This window comes from Pristiophorus japonicus, chromosome 5, assembly GCF_044704955.1.
Source record: "Pristiophorus japonicus isolate sPriJap1 chromosome 5, sPriJap1.hap1, whole genome shotgun sequence".
NCBI classification, from domain to species: domain Eukaryota; kingdom Metazoa; phylum Chordata; class Chondrichthyes; family Pristiophoridae; genus Pristiophorus; species Pristiophorus japonicus.
The window spans coordinates 82,895,892-82,913,910 of record NC_091981.1 but is presented as its reverse complement, the minus strand read 5'-3'; positions in this window follow the sequence as shown (position 1 = coordinate 82,913,910).

Here is an 18,019-nt window from a genome sequence, read left to right as displayed (position 1 = left end):
GTTACATTCACAGCCTATGTGGATAGTTATTGCATTTGTGAGTCTGCTGCCTCTGGAGTGAAGTTCTAATCAGTCCCACTTGTATTACAGCTGATAATTATCAGGCTGCAGGTAGACTGTGAACCTTCCGCGCAGATCAGAATAATTGCAGCTGAAAACCAGATCTCCGTTTAGTGCCTGTGCAATGTGAACTTTAATGCCTGAAAACAGAACTGCTGGGAGCATCCAATTTTATACTGGCCAGTTGACCATGTGTAGGTATAAATAGTGAAAAGCCTTTTTTTAATCATATATATTCATTGTTAATGTGTATAATGATATCTTTTAAGTCCAGCTAAACCAATATTTTGATTTTAGAGTTTACCACAGTTGCATGCTATCTTTGCTTCTCAGAAGCAATGACTTTCAAAAGAAATATTGAGACCACGAAACTGCAAGCACAGAAATTTTACATAAAAGCTATGACTAAACTTTAATTGACTCACATTCTGTTACACAAGAATGCCCTTGACTAAAGCTCAGAGCCCCTTGTTGCTATAATCTGTTACATGCTGGATCATAGCATCTAGGTCTCTGATGCAGAGTCCAATTACAAATGATCGAAGCTTCTGAATATTCTACATTATGCTTACTAAGAGTTATGGCTGTGATACATTCAAAATATTCTGCATAAATTTATATGACGGTAGGTGGTTTTGTGAATCAGATAGACCCAAGTTCTCTAGAAGAATAAGGATCCAACTATTCCCCAATAAAGGTTCAAGCGGATATTAACTATATGGTATATATTTTAGCTCTTCTAGCTCTAAAATACTTTCATTAAGAGATTCTGTTACAATAGCAACAACTTGCAGAAATAGAACCTTTAATGTATAGAAAAGAAGAAAATAGGAGGAGGAGTGACCAAAAGCTTGGTCAAAGAAGTCGTTTTAAGAATGGTCTTAAAGTAGGTCAGGAATGGAGAGCCAGATGGATTTAGGAAGGGAATACCAGAGTGTGGGCAGAGATGACTGAAGGCATGGTTGCCAATGGTACGGTGAAAGAAGGCTAGAATTGGAGGAATGGAGAGTTCTGGCGAGGTTGTTGGGCTAGAGGAGGTTACAGATATAGAAAGGGCTGAGTCCATTAAGGGATTTAAACACATGGGTGAGATTTTTAAATTTTAGGCCTTGGGGAATGGGAAACAATATAGGTCAACAAGGACAGGGGTGTAGGGTGAGCAGGACTTGATCTGAGATATGGGCAGCACACTATTTTGGACTATCCTCATTTGGTATCAAATTTGCTTAACTCATAACATAATGGTCCTGAAATTCCGGTAACACCATTCCCGCGGGCAAACAATCTAAAAAAAGATACGCACTTACCTGCTGCTGCTGCAACTGTGACCCAGTGGTGATTGAGCGCGCAGCTCGTGCACGTGGGGACGTGCGCAGGCCGGGATCTAGTGACAGCAGCCAATCAGGTACAGTATAGTTTCTCATTCATAGCAATAGGACTCCTATTGCTATGAATGAGAAACCCCCCAAACACTTAAAAAATAATAAAAAATAGAAATAAAGTACACAATTAATATGCATTTAAATTAAAGTGGTTATATAAAAAAATCGTTTCCCGGCTTTAAAAAAAAACATTTTTATTAACACTTAAAATAAACTTACCATGGTGGGGATTGTTTTTAAACATAAAACGTGCTTTTATAACTTTATTTTTTATTTGCATGTGTATTTTTAACCACTTGCATCTGTAAAAGTAGTTTATACGCCTGCTTTTTCAGGCGCAGGATTTTAAAGGACATTTGCACGGCAAGATAGTCGTAAATATCGGAAATCTTACCCTGCAAGTGTCCTAGCTCCCGAGATGCAGCCATCTGTCAAGACCAAAAACTTGACAGATCAGAAGTGTCGGTTTCTAGCGCATGCGCATTGCGCGCTGGAAACCGGTTTTTCCAATGCCTTCCCGGGTCCGTAGGAACTTCTTACAGACCCGGGACATCGGAATTTCAGGGCAAGTTAATTTGATAATCATATCCTTCTGTGAATAAGATCTTCAAAACTACAGTTTAAGCCTTTAACAACTAATTTGCATGTAGCAAAATGATTGCACAATATTTTCATTGCATTTTCAAGAGATATTCTGATGTAATTTCAGGAGCATCAAGTATATTTAAAACATGAAACAATCACAAATTGAAAATTTGCAGAATAAATTACCATAATACCATGGTAGGTATTTAAATGATCTATATTCCAAATGTTGCCACACTTAAAAGAGATTTTAAAGCTTTGAAGGAGAAGATATTATAAAATTCAACATTTTAAGTAGTTGAAAGCTGCATTAAATATCTTTAAGATGAAACAATTATGTTATTAGTATTTAAGACAGTTGACTCAGTTTCTAATAACCATGGTTATAAAATGCACTTGCGTTTGTTAGAAATTAAGCTTTATAATACATGCTACAGTTTTGGGTACTTTTGCACATATTCTCAACTATCTGATGACAGTTTTCATAAGTGGACCATATCCTTTACAATCTGTGCCTTTTTGCTCTCTGTCTCTACAGAGTGCCTGAACCTTGGAATTAACAATGATCCCACCTGCAGTATTATTACAGAATTAAGTGTGGCCTATTGTTGGGCTCTTATAGTTCAGTTAAGGTGAAAATATTACACACAGTCCTGCAATTTAATTTAATTACAAAATCAGGTAGAATTGTAAAATACAAGAATTAGATTAATAGTAGCAACAATGGCCCAGAAATTCCTGCGGGCAGATGCCTCCAATGACCTTGTGGTCCTGGAGGAACGTAGATTTACGTTCTGAGGCCTAGCTGCGCAGTCCAGCGTAGGGGCCCACGTATTTCAGGATCATATGTGCAGCCTGGGATCACGTGGGCCGGACCAACCAATGAAAATGGCGTACCCCATTCACAGTAATGGTGATCGCCATTTGTACAATGTTCAGGGATACCCCCAAAAACATATAAACATTTTAAAAAATAAGAAAAACATGTCAGGTATTTAAAATTAATTCAAATTGAATGTTTTAGACAAAAATGTATCTTTTTGAAACATTTTTTAAGGGCTAGAATTTCCCAAAAATCCGCCAGCGCTGGATTGTCGCCCAAAATACCGCTAAGACTTAAAAATTATTGCTGGAGAAAAATTCCACAAAAAAAAGGAAAAGATTCCGTCTAGAGAAAGAAATTGGACCTTATACCTCAATTCTCGGCAGAAAACGGAATCTTGGGCCGATTGGGCAGTTCTTAAACAAAATGGAGAGTAATGACTAAAATTTAGACTGAGGCTACGGGTTGAGCCGAGGAGGGGAAAAACACAAAAAATATTTTTTCCAAAATACATAAAATAAAAAAATCAGAAAACATTCTCAAGACCCTTTTCGCCTTAATCACTCTAAAAGAATGTTAAAATAATAATTAAAACCCATTAGCTTACCTTTCTTTGCAGGGCTACTTATCTACCGCCCAGCTCCTGTTGCTTCTCGTGGGTGTTTTTTTCTACTTACCTATGGGTCACCGCTGAGTCAAAAATCGGGCGATAACAGTCTTTGGACAGTGCACAGCGGTGGTCCACTCCCCAGCAATATTTCGAAACCGCCAGCTGAACACTTGATGGAAATTTTCGCCAACCCGATTTTCAGCCAAAGTGACCAACACCGTCGAGAAACTGGGCAGAGATGCAATGCAAATTCTAGCCCGATATGCTTTAATAGGAGGAAAACTAAAATTACCTTAATGGACAGGGTTAATATAAAAATTATTGAAAATGTTTTACCAGGCTTAAGAGTTTGAAGAACATTCACTGGGCAAGAGATGGGCAAATAGCCCAAATCTCCGCCCACGAAGGCCCTTCTTCTAGGGTTGCGTTGGAACTGTCAAAAGAAAATTCGAAGAAGCACAGGGGAGCTATGCCCGGTTTCCTGGCCAATACTTATCCCCAAATCAACCCAACAAAAACAGATTATCTGGTCATAATTGTTATGTATGGAGAAAGAGTCAGACTGAACACTGTCAGCTCAAAGTGAAGTGTGGCCTTAGTCCTATATTGCAGGTCTCCAGAGTGCCTCTCCAACCTGTGAGGCCACCTTAAATACCTGTGCTCCCACGGGATTACCCCCTCCCCCCTACCCCTCCAGGGACGACAGGATATGAGTCCTCTGGTGGCTGTACAGAGTAAATACAAGTTTGCATATATAACAACACTCCCCCCCCACCCCACAAAGTCAATAGTGTAACTATTTACAATGTGAGTCGATCTGGGGTCCTTCTTGCCCTGGTTGATCATCTCGGTGTGAAAGCTGGTAATTGTTGACTTATTTGTTGAGCGCTCACTGGGCTGTTGTGCAGCTGGCCTTGCTGGGCTGCCTGGTGTGTTGGGACCTGCTGGGCTTCTGTGGATGATGGGTTCTGCTTCGTGGTCAACCGTGGTGCCGGTTGCCACTGGTGTGTATGTTGGGGGGATCTAAAAAGGTAAGGTCCCAGGTGGGTTGCTCAGGATAGTCCGTGAATCTGAGTTTGATTTGGTCCAAGTGTTTCCGGTGAATGAGTCCATTTGAAAGTTTGACACGAAACACCCTGCTCCCGTCTTTGGCCACAACTGTGCCAGGAAGCCACTTGGGACCTTGTCCATAATTCAATACAAATACAAGATCATTGATTTCGATCTTGCGTGACACATTTGCGCTATCATGGTATGCACTTTGTTGAAGCCGCCTGCTCTCTACCTGTTCACGTAGATCAGGGTGAACTAACAAGAGCCTTGTCTTAAGTGCTCTTTTCATGAGCAGTTCAGCAGGTGGGAACACAGTGTGCGAGTGGGGTCTCGTGTGGTAGCTAAGCAGGACTCGGGATAGGCGAGTCGCAGTGAGCCTTCGGTTACCCTCTTCAAGCCTACTTGATGGTTTGCACTGCTCTCTCTGCCTGACCATTGGATGCTGGTTTAAACGGGGCAGATGTGACATGTTTGATCCCGTTACGGGTCATGAATTCTTTGAACTCAGCACTGGTAAAACATGGCTCGTTGTCGCTCACCAGGACATCGGGGAAGCCGTGTGTGGCAAACATGGCCCGCAGGCTTTCAGTAGTGGCAGCAGACGTGCTAGCCGACATTATCTCACATTCAATCAACTTGGAATACGCGTCTACAATCACAAGGAACAATTTACCCAAGACCAGGCCTGCATAGTCGACGTGTACCCTAGAACATGGTTTGGAGGGCCAAGACCATAAACTTAGCGGCGCCTCCCTGGGTACATTGCTTAACTGTGAGCATGTATTACATCTGTGAATGCAGGACTCTAAGTCCGCATCGATAACGGACCACCACACGTGGGATCTGGCTATCGTTTCATCATTACAATGCCTGGGTGAGTACTGTGCAGGTCATTGATGAAGGTGTCTCTGCCCTTCTTGGGGACCACTACTCGATTACCCCACAGAAGGCAGTCTGCTTGTATAGACATTTCATCTTTGTGCCACTGGAACGGTTTTATCTCTTCATGCATTTCGACTTGGACACTGGACCAGCTCCCGTGAAGCACACAGCTTTTGACTAGAGATAATAAGGGTCCTGGCTTATCCAGGTTTTGATCTGCCGGGCAGTGACGGGTGATTGCTCACTCTCAAATGCTTCCATAACCGTAGCTAGATCTGCGGGCTGCGCCATTTCCACCCCCGTGGTGGCCAGTGGCAGCCTACTGAGAGCAACGGCGCAATTTTCTGTGCCTGGCATATGACGCATAGCGTGGTTGTATGCGGACAACGTGAGCGCCCATCTCTGAATGTGGGCCGATGCATTGGTATGTATCTCTTTACTCTCGGAAAACAGGGATATGAGTGGCTTATGGTCAGTTTCTAATTCGAATTTTAGCCCAAATAGGTATTGATGCATTTTCTTTACCCCATAGACACACGCTAACATAGAAACATAGAAACATAGAAAATAGGTGCAGGAGTAGGCCATTCGACCCTTCAAGCCTGCACCACCATTCAATAAGATCATGGCTGATCATTCCTTCAGTACCCCTTTCCCGCTTTCTCTCCATACTCCTTGATCCCTTTAGCCGTAAGGGCCATATCTCACTCCCTCTTGAATATATCCAATAAATTGGCATCAACAACTCTCTGCGGCAGGGAATTCCACAGGTTAACAACTCTCTGAGTGAAGCAGTTTCTCCTCATCTCAGTCCTAAATGGCATTCCGTTTATCCTAAGCCTGTGTCCCCTGGTTCTGGACTTCCTCAACATAGGAAACATTCTTCCCGCATCCAACCTGTCCAGTCCCATCAGAATCTTATATGTTTCTATGAGATCCCCTCTCATCCTTCTAAACTCCAGTGTATAAAGGCCCAGTTGATCCAGTCTCTCCTCATATGTCAGTCCAGCCATCCCTGGAATCAGTCTGGTGAACCTTCGCTGCACTCCCTCAATAGCAAGACCGTCTTTCCTCAGATTAGGAGACCAAAACTGAACACAATATTCCAGGTGAGGCTTCACCAAGGCCCTGTATAACTGCAGTAAGACTTCCCTGCTCCTATACACAAATCCCTTAGCTATGAAGGTCAACATACCATTTTCCTTCTTCACCGTTTGCTGTACCTGCATGCCAACTTTCAATGACTGATGAACCATGACACCCAGGTCTCGCTGCACCTCCCCTTTTCCTAATCTGCCGCCATTCAGGCAATATTCTGCCTTCGTGTTTTTGCCCCCGAAGTGGATAACCTCACATTTATCCACATTATACTGCATCTGCCATGTATTTGCCCACTTGCCTAACCTGTCCAAGCTACCCTGCAGCCTCTTAGCGTCCTCCTCACCGCTCACACCGCCACCCAGTTTAGTGTCATCTGCAAACTTATAAGAACAAAAGAACATAAGAATTAGGAACAGGAGTAGGCCATCTAGCCCCTCGAGCCTGCTCCGCCATTCAACAAGATCATGACTGATCTGGCCGTGGACTCAGCTCCACTTACCCGCCCGCTCCCCGTAATTCTTAATTCCCTTATTGGTTAAAAATCTATCTATCCGTGACTTGAATACATTCAATGAGCTAGCCTCAACTGCTTCCTTGGACAGAGGATTCCACAGATTCACAACCCTCTGGGAGAAGAAATTCCTTCTCAACTCGGTTTTAAATTGGCTCCCCCGTATTTAGAGGCTGTGCCCCTAGTTCTAGTCTCCCCGACCAGTGGAAACAACCTTTCTGCCTCTATCTTGTCTATCCCTTTCATGATTTTAAATGTTTCTATAAGATCACCCCTCATCCTTCTGAACTCCAATGAGTAAAGACCCAGTCTACTCAATCTATCATCATAAGGTAACCCTCTCATCTCTGGAATCAGCCTAGTGAATCGTCTCTGTACCCCCTCCAAAGCTAGTATATTCTTCCTTAAGTAAGGTGACCAAAACTGCATGCAGTACTCCGGGTGCGGCCTCACCCGATACAGTTGCAGCAGGACCTCCCTGTTTTTGTACTCCATCCCTCTCACAATGAAGGCCAACATTCCGTTTGCCTTCCTGATTACCTGCAAACTAACTTTTTGGGATTCATGCACAAGGACCCCCAGGTACCTCTGCACCGCAGCAGTTGTAATTTCTCCCCATTCAAATAATATTCCCTTTTATTGTTTTTTTTTCCATGGTGGATGACCTCACACTTTCCGACATTGTATTCCATCTGCCAAACCTTAGCCCATTCGCTTAACCTATCGAAATCTCTTTGCAGCCTCTCTACACAACCCGCGTTCCCACTAATCTTTGTGTCATCTGCAAATTCTCTTGTGTGGGACCTTGTCAAAAGCCTTTTGAAAGTCCAAATACACCACATCCACTGGTTCTCCCTTGACCACTCTACTAGTTACATCCTCAAAAAATTCCAGAAGATTTGTCAAGCAGGATTTCCCTTTCATAAATCCATGCTGACTTGGACTAATCCTGTCACTGCTTTCCAAATGCACTGCTATTTCAACCTTAATGATTGATTCCAACATTTTCCCCACTACTGATGTCAGGCTAACTGGTCTATAATTACCCATTTTCACTCTCCCTCCTTTTTTAAAAAGTGGTGTTACATTAGCTACCCCCCAGTCCATCGTAACTGATCCCGAGTCAATAGACTGTTGGAAAATGATCACCAATGCATTCACTATTTCTAGGGCCACTTCCTTAAGTACTCTGGGATGTAGACTATCAGGCCCCGGCCTACAATCCCATCAATTTCCCGAATACAATTTCCCGCCTAATAAGGATATCCTTCAGTTCCTCCTTCTCACTAGATCCTCGGTCCCCTAGTACATCCTGAAGGTTATTTGTGTCTTCCTTCGTGAAGATAGAACCAAAGTATTTGTTCAAATGGTCTGCCATTTCTTTGTTCCCCATTATAAATTCACCCGAATCCGACTGCAAGGGACCTACATTTGTCTTCACTAATCTTTTTCTCTTCACATATCTATAGAAGCTTTTGCAGTCAGTTTTTTTGTTCCCGGCAAGCTTCCTCTCGTACTCTATTTTCCCCCTCTAAATTAAACCCTTTGTCCTCCTCTGCTGAATTCTAAATTTCTCCCAGTCCTCAGGGTTGCTGCTTTTTCTGGCTAATTTATATGCCTCTTCCTTGGATTTAACACTACCCTTAATTTCCCTTGTTAGCCACGGTTGAGCCACCTTCCCCATTTTATTTTTACTTCAGACAGGGATGTTCAATTGTTGAAGTTCATCCATTTGATCTTTAAAAGTTTGCCATTGCCTATCCACCATCAACCCTTTAAGTATCATTCGCCAGTCTAATCTAACCAATTCGCGCCTCATACCGTCAAAGTTACCTTTCCTTAACTTCAGGACCCTAGTTTCTGAATTAACTTTGTCACTCTCCATCATAATAAAGAGTTCTACCATGTTATGGTCACTCTTCCCCAAGGGGCTTCGCAAAACAATATTGCGAATTTGTCCCTTCTCATTACACATCACCCAGTCTAGGATGGCCAGCTCTCTGGTTGATTCCTCAACATATTGGCCGAGAACACCATCCCTAATACACTCCAGGAAATCCTCCTCCACCGCATTGCTACCAGTTAGGTTAGCCCAATCAATATGTAGATTAAAGTCGCCCATGATTACTGCCGTATCTTTATTGCACACATCCCTTATTTCTTGTTTGATGCTGTCCCCAACCTCACTGCTATTATTTAGTGGCCTGTACACAATGCCCAGTAGCATTTTCTGCCCTTTGGTATTCCGTAGCTCCACCCATACTGATTCCACATCATCCAAGCTAATGTCCTTCCTTACAATTGCATTAATTTCCTCTTTAACCAGCAACGCCACCCCGCCTCCTTTTCCTTTCTGTCTATCCTTCCTAAATGCTGAATACCCTTGGATGTTGAGTTCCCAGCCTTGTTCACCCTGGAGCCATGTCTCCGTGATACCAATCATATCATATCCGTTAACTGCTATCTGCGCAGTTATTGGTCCACCTTATTCTGAATACTCCTCGCATTGAGGCACAGAGCCTTCAGGCTTGTCTTTTTAACACACTTTGCCCCTTTAGAGTTTTGCTGTAATGTGGCCCTTTTTGTTTTTTGCCTTGGGTTTCTCTGCCCTCCACTTTTGCTATTCTCCGTTCTATCTTTTGCTTCTGACTCGATTTTATTTCCCTCTGTCTCCCTGCATAGGTTCCCATCCCCCTGCCATCTTAGTTTAACTCCTACCCAACAGCACTAGCAAACACTCCCCCTAGGACATTGGTTCCGATCCTGCCCAGGTGCAGACCGTCCGGTTTGTACTCGTCCCACCTCCCCCAGAACCGGTTCCAATGTCCCAGGAAGTTGAATCCCTCCCTTCTGCACCACTGCTCAAGCCACGTATTTATCTGAGCTATCCTGCGATTCCTACTCTGACTAGCACGTGGCACTGGTAGCAGTCCTGAGATTACTACTTTTGAGGTCCTACTTTTTAATTTAACTCCTTGCTCCCTAAATTCGTCTTGTAGGATCTCATCCCGTTTTTTACCTGTATCGTTGATGCCTGTATGCACCACAACAACTGGCTGTTCACCCTCCCTTTTCAGAATATCCTGCACCCGCTCCAAGACATCCTTGACCCTTGCACCAGGGAGGCAACATACCATCCTGGAGTCTCGGTTGCGGCCACAGAAACGCCTATCTATTCCCCTGACAATTGAATCACCTGTCACTATCGCGCTCCCACTCTTTTTCCTTCCCTCCTGTGCAGCAGAGCCAGCCACGGTGCCATGAACTTGGCCGCTGCTGCTCGCCTCTGATGAGTCATCCCCCTCAACAGTACTCAAAGCCGTGTATCTGTTTTGCAGGGGAATGACCACAGGGAACCCCTGCACTACCTTCCTTGCACTGCTCTTCCTGTTGGTCTTCCATTCCCTATCTGGCTGTGGACCCTTTACCTGCAGTAAAACCAACTCGCTAAATGTGCTATTCACATCATTCTCAGCATCGTGGATGCTCCAGAGTGAATCCACCCGCAGCTCCAGTGCCGCAATGCAGTCCGTCAGGAGCTGCAGCCGAACACACTTCCAGCACACCTAGTCGTCAGGGACACCGGAAGCGTCCCTGAGTTCCCACATAGTACAGGAGGAGCATAACACAAAACCGAGCTCTCCTGCCATGACTTAACCCTTAGATTAACCTGATTGGGCAACAACAATGTTAAAAGGTTACTTCCTGATAAAGAAAAGAAAAAGAAAAACCACTCACCAAGCACCAGCCAATCACTTACCCCCTTGGCTGTGACATCACCTTTTGATTTCTTTCTACTTCTTTTTTGCCTTCCTGCTGCAGCTGCACCAGCTGGGCCTCACCAACGATCTCCCGCCTCACCTACAAACCCCCGCCTCACCTACAAACTCCCGCCTCCACGAACTCCCCAGACTCCTCGCTCACGGGCCTTTATAGGCCTCTGGCTCCTTGATCTCCCTCCTCACCAACGAACTCACGCCTCCACGAATCCCCGGACTCCTCGCTCACGGGCCTTTATAGGCCTCTGACTCCTCGATCTCCCGCCTCACCAACAAACTCCGCCTCCACAAACTCCCTGGACTCCTCGCTCATGGGCCTTTATAGGCCTCTGGCTCCTTGATCTCCCACCTCACCAATGAACTCCCGCCTCCACGCATCTTTCTCAATCATGCTGTAGGCTCGCTCAGCCTTAGACAGACTCCTGGATGCATAAGCAACCAGCTGCAGTTTCCCAAAATCATTAGCTTGTTGCAATACACACCCGACGCCATATGACAATGCATCACATGCTCGTACCAAATGCTTACGTCGATCATACAACACAAGCAATTTGTTTGAGCATAACAATTTTCTCGCTTTTACAAAGGCATTTTCTTGGCTTTTGCCCCAAACCTTCATAGGAGACCTTTACGGTAGCACTGCCGATTACAGGAATCAGTTCTTTTGTGTAAATTCTTAGTTTCGTGCGAACTGGAGTTAAGACTGGACTTGAGGCCTTGTTGCACCACAATCTTTTGAAAGTCTTTTTGCCCATGATGGATTGGTCCGCGCTCATGTCCAGCTCCATTAACACCAGGAGTCTATTTAGTTCAACATTCAGTATTATCGGGGACACTTTGTGGTGAATGTGTGCACCCCATGTACCTCTGCCTCCTCGGTCTGAGGCTCTGGTTCGTCATGATCCTCCGTGAATCTGTCCTCCTCTGCAACATGGTGGTTTGCAGGTTTAACAGGATTTGCAGCTTGCCTGCACACTCGTTGGAGGTGTCCCATTGTTCCACAGCCTTTGCAAACGTACTCATTGAATCGGCATGAATGGAAATGATGATCACCTCTGCAGCACCAACAAGGTGTTAATGGCCTTGCATTCATCACCCTTGATGGTAGACTCTGAGACATCTGCGGACATGCAGCTGCAGGTATGTGTGACCTGCCCTGTATGTTACGATTTGAAAACAACATCACTTTTTTCACAGTACTTGTAGCAGCACTTGTGTGCTGAGAGATTTGCTTAGTATTGTCACTGGTGGCAATGAACGCCTGGGCTATCGCTATGACTCAAGGTTGGGGTCTCTACAGTCAAAAGTTTGCGAAGTATGGTTTTGTGGTCAATACCAAGTACGAAAAAGTCTCTGAACATGTGCTCCAAATGTCCTTCAAATTCGCAATGTCCTGCAAGGTGTCTTAGCTCAGCGGCATAACTCGCCACTTACTGGCCTTCAGACCTTTTGTAGGTGTAGAACCGGTACCTCACCATCAGAACGCTTTCCTTTGGGTTCAAATGCTCTCGGACCAGTGTGCACAAATCATCGTACGATTTCTCCGTGGGTTTTGCTGGAGTGAGCAGATTCTTCATGAGGCCATACGTTGGTGCCCCACGGATAGTGAGGAGGATCGCCCTTAGTTTGCTTCCTCTTTCCAGTGTTCTCTTCCCCATCTAGCTCATCGGCCATGACGTATTGGTCGAGTCGCTCCACAAACGTTGCCCAATCATCTCCCTCCGAGAATTTTTCCAAGGTGCCCACTGTTCTCTGCATCTTTGGGTTCGCTATCTGTATCTCGTCGCCAGTTGTTACGTATGGAGAAAGAGTCAGACTGAACACTGTGAGCTCAAAGTAAAGTGTGACCTTAGTCTTTTATTGCAGGTCTCCAGTGTCTCTCCAACCTGTGAGGCCTCCTCAAATACCTGTGCTCCCAAGGGATTATGGGAGCCCTCGGGACTCCAGGGGATGAGTCCTCTGGTGGCTGTACAGAGTAAATACAAGTTTACATATATAACAACTATCACATTGCTGTTTGTGAGAGTTGGCTGTGCACAAGTTGTCTGTCGCGTTTCCCACATTACAACAGTGACTACACTCTAAAAGCACTTAATTGGCTGTAAAGTGCTTTGAGACGTCCGGTGGTCATGAAAGGCACTATATAAATGCAAGTCTTTCTTTCTTTCTTAAAGTATATGACAAGGGGTAGAATTTGTAACTTACAGTTAATCGGAGTTCTCATCAATTTATCATCAACAGTTAAACTTTTGTTGGAATGTTGGCAGACTATCAAGTTCCAAGGACTGGCACAGTGAATGTTGAACAGTCTAGTCTCATGCCCCAAGGTAACATAATGTTGCCTCCAAGATTATCCCTCAGATAGGGAGCTTCACATGAAATACCCAAGCTAAACAAGTCACTAAGGTTGCTATGAGGAGATATATCAGAGCAGTCAAATTTCTCAGACAAGGAAAAGCGCATCGTATAACTTCTTAGACTTAAATAACAGTTAGTAATGGACCTGTGTGAGCTTAAAGGAGGATCCGTGTTTGATTCATGTTATTTTTACATGATCATTCTGTTCGAACAGGTCTTTGGCCTCAAATTGGCCATCAATTCTTAATATGATAGTCAGAATTGTTGAGTATATTCAAGGCTGAGATAGAAAGATTTTTCGACTCTCGGCGAATCAAGAGATATGGAGATTGGGCGGGAAAGTGGAGTTTAGATTGAAGATCAACCATGATCTTAAGGGGCCTAATTCTTATCTTCTTAGACTATAGCCTCATTAATCAAAAGATATTTAACGCATTCAAAGCGACAACAGCAAATCAAACAAGATGTTTTCTTTTAATTCCATACAGGAGAAATAAGCAGGGGCAGAGTTCAGGATATATGAGTCTGCACACCATAACCTAGAAATTTGAACGGCCAGCACTTGATTTTCAGGCTTGAACCAGTGGCTAGAGATCCAATATACTATACAGCATGCGCAATCAATTTGCACCAGAAGTACACCACACCCATATTAGGACACGGGCCCATTGTCGTCCAGGGGTCCTGCTGGAAATATGCACACTGCTCATTGTGATATGTAAGTAAGGGTACCACAATGGATGTAGGACTCTTCTGTGAAATTGGCTTGTCCCAGCATCTGATTTGACCAGAGATAGCGGGAGCTGAGTGAGAGCAGAGCGGGATAAAAAGCACGGCAACAGAACAGGTCCAAAAACAGAAGCAGCGAGAGCAACTCAAACATAGGCAGAATTTTAGGGCTTAATTTTGGCCAGGAGTTGCTGTGTTTTTTGGAGTAGCTTGATTTTTCTTACGTATCTTAAAAATTCCCATTTTGCACATTCAATTTGCGCCAGTGCAAGTGAGTTAGTTACAATTTTTTTTTGTTTCGTTTTTTTTTCAAAAGGGGACGTTATCATCCACCTAGGTCAGTTTTGGCCATTTAGGCAACTTTGGCCAGCTAATAGTTACTCCAAATCTACTTAGGCCAGCGTATGTGGCCACTTCAGAAAACCCTTGCGGAGAGTTCAGAAATCAGTGCAGGTAGGTACATCGGAAACCACTCGGCCTGGGATAGGGGCGGGCAGGAGAACTGATAGAAATCATCCAGGCAGGAGCACGATCAGTTCTGCTGCCCGCCTGCCCCTAGCCCTGGCCGAGTGAGTTTCAAAGGACTAAAATTTAATTTGGTCACTAATAAAGAAACTTAATGACTAAAGAATGTGAATAGGATCAAACAGCTATACAGGACATCATATGACAAACTTCGCAAAGTTAATTCACTGTACAACAGAAGCATTCATGGAAGCTTAAACTACAAAAATAAAAGAAGTGGAGAGGACCTGCACCTAAAGCACCAAGCCTTACAAACCACCAAACTTTGCAAACAAAATGTTCTAAGAATTAAATAACAAATAAAAAATAGAAGTAAGTCCTATCTTCATCTTAAAACTCGGCCCGGGAAGGCAGCATGCCGGCCTGTGCGGGAGATCACTCGGCCTGGGCTAGGGGTGGCATGACAATGCGCACCGGGAAGCCACTTGGCCTGGGCTAGGGGCAGGAACGATCAGCATCGGGATTCAATGCAGCTTCTGTATTTCACGGGGAGAGAGAGAGAGAGGCTGGTCTGAAAATGAACGGGGGAAGGGGAGGAGGAGGAGGAGAGCCAGTGAACATGGCATCTGTGGGGAGAGAGGCTGCGCTGATTTCCAAAGTTCGGTGCTGCTGCGCATGCGCGGACATTGCGACCCGACTCCAATGCGCATGTGCAGATGTCCCGGCACTGTTTTCAGTGCAGGCTGCTGGCTCTGCCCCCGACTTAACTCGCCACGCTGCGTGACGACCGGGGAGAGGCCGGACAGCGGCCAAAGTGGGGAGGAATATTTTCGCTGCAATTCTGAATGGAGAAAAGTGCCGTATCTCCAGTAAGTGTGCCGAAAAAAGGGGTGAGCCAAAATTGAGCCCAAAAAGAGTGATGTCAGAGTAAAAATACCTAAAGTGAGGTCAGCACAAGGGAAGGGGCTGATTAGTGAGTAGTTGGTAAATGTTTTTTTTAAAGAGGCATTTAACATTTTTTCCAGTGTTCTAATGTTTAGTTCCAGTTAGTGTGTAGTGAAAGAAACAAACTAGAAATTAGATAACATAAATAATCTAGAATAAGATATGGCAGAGCAGGTTGTGTCTCATGCAACATGTGTGAGGTGAGATAGCAGTAAAAAGGGAAAGAGAAGTAAGATGGCAAGAAACCTGGCGGGACGTCTTCTCCAGCCTTCCAGTCACCATGGGCGTGACACGTTCCCTGCCCACAATGTTGAGCATCTCCTCCTCGAGTGGGGACAGGACCTAAAAGTGGCCTCATACTCTGCCAGTCACAGATTTCTCCTGCATGTTGCTTGCCAACTTCTCCTGCAAAAAAGAAGGAAGTGTGTTAGTAGTAGCTTTGTGGGATGTTTTGAGAATGTTCATAGCAAAGTAGAATAGTACAGATGTACAAGCTGCACATGGTGTAAGCATGCACTTCTTACTTTCCCATCCTCCCCTCACCACAACCCTACCCTTGTGTTTTTCTCATTTCAGACACCCAAGAAACCCAGTCTGCCCAGTCAGTGGTTGACCAAGAAGAGGGAGAGGAGAGTGAATTTCTCACTCCCAGCCACCAGCTCCTCAAGGTTGACCTGCAAGGCTATCTGAAACCTCCCCCACTGACAGTCAGCAGCCTACCACCAGCCATGCTGCAGCCACTGGGGTACCACTGTGTGACATCACTAGGATAGGCAAAGTAGGCGCAAGACAGTCACTAAGGGAATGCTCAAGAGTGATTAGTTAATTTTTTGATGTAATATTGGATGGATATATGGATAAAGTTGGATTGGAAAGTTTGCTTTGTGGTGGCTTTTATTTCAGCATTGTGGCCAAGAGGACACTGTGATGGTCAGTTACAGAGGGAAGGTAAGGTGAGGGACAAACGTTGAAGGGGGTACTGGGGTTGTGCTCACTGGTACCTCAGGTAGGTGATTCAATTCCGGATATCCCGGCCAGAAAGGTGCTGTCCGGGTGGCCTACTTCCTTCCACTTCCTACTGTTCTGCTTCTTCCTCTTCTCTTTCTGAGCAACTTGATCCCTTTGCTACTATTGCTTCATCACCATGTGATGTTGAAGCCCAAAGGGGACTGTAACGAGAGACCCCAGAACTGGGAGCAAGTGATGTTCTCATAGGCCTTCCTTTAACATCTAAAGCCTTTGCAAGCGTCCAGTAGCACTCTCTGCACGCTTTAACAACTGTTTTAATGTCTTTCACCAAGCCACTACTTCAATAAAATGTAAAAAGAATCACTCCAAAAGCTGAAATCAAAACTTACCTGAAAGATGCCTGTATCCCTTTAAGAAGTGCTGCAGCGTCTCTGAGAACACACTGCTGCACACACATTCTTCTGTATGTGGTTTGGAGGGACGATGTCAAAAATCACAGTGCTACATCAATTTTGGAATTGCACGCTGATTGACATCATGATCTGCATACTTACACGTGGGTGACAAGCACAGGCAATGGCAGCACTACTGACCTCCCCAAAAAGGCGGCTGCTGCATTCCGTACCGGAAGCTAGTGGAAGCAAGGCAGCTGCTTTTTTTCCAGCAAAGCCAGCCTTAACGGCTTGCACTAACTCTCTGAATTTCGCAGCCATTGACTTTAATATGGCTAAATTCATGTAAATTTAATTAATTTATTTTGAAAAACTAGCCTTAATGGTAATTATCAATAAAGATTCAAATGGAATCTCTGGGCTGATGAAAGGTAACTAATCACTAAGGATTTTTGCACCTGATTAGTATCCAGCAACCCCTGCCAGAAATATTGTGGATAAATAAGGACAAGATCTGGCTCAGTTATGATGTCACCATGCTGGAATAGCCTGCCAACATTAACACTCTTGGATGACACATGAAGAATGATTTTTTTGATTAGGTGCCTGAGGGCTGCCAGCACACATGGAACTGTACCCCAACATGAGTCAATACACTTAAAAAAGAACAATGCAGTACTTTAATTATAATTGGAATTTAGAAAATGTAATATTTTATGAATTCCTTGAAGAAGGTGCAGAAGAGATTTACCAGAATGGTACCAGGGATGAGGGGCTTCAGTTATATGGAGAGACTGGAGAAGCTGGGATTGTTCTCCTTCGAGCAGGGAAGGTTAAGGGAGATTTAATAGAGGAGTTCAAAATTCTGAACGGGTTTGATAGAGTAAATAAAGAGAAACACTTTCTAATGGCAGGAGGATCAGTAACCAGAGGACACGGATTTAAGTTTATTTGCAAAAGAACCAGAGAGGAGATGGAGAGAATTTCTTATATGCAGTAAGTTGTTATGATTTAAACTGCATTGATCGAAAGGGTTGTGGAAGCAGATTCAATAGTAACTTTCAAAAGGGAATTGGATATATTTGAAAATTAAACTTTTACAGGGCTATGGGGAAAGAGCAGTGGAATGAGGCTAATTGGATAACTCTTTCAAAGAGCTAGCACAGGCATGATGGGACAAATGGCTTCCTTCTGTGCTGTATCATTCTATGGGGCCAAAATTCATCGCTCACCGGCCACTGCCCACTGCTGCTGATATTGCTCTTCTTGATCCGACCAGTGCCACTTTGGAGGTGGCCTGGAGCGGGCTGGAGCAGGCGGGAGGGGAGAGCCGCCGGCAACTGCCCGTTGACATCAGTGGACGGCCGAGTGGTGC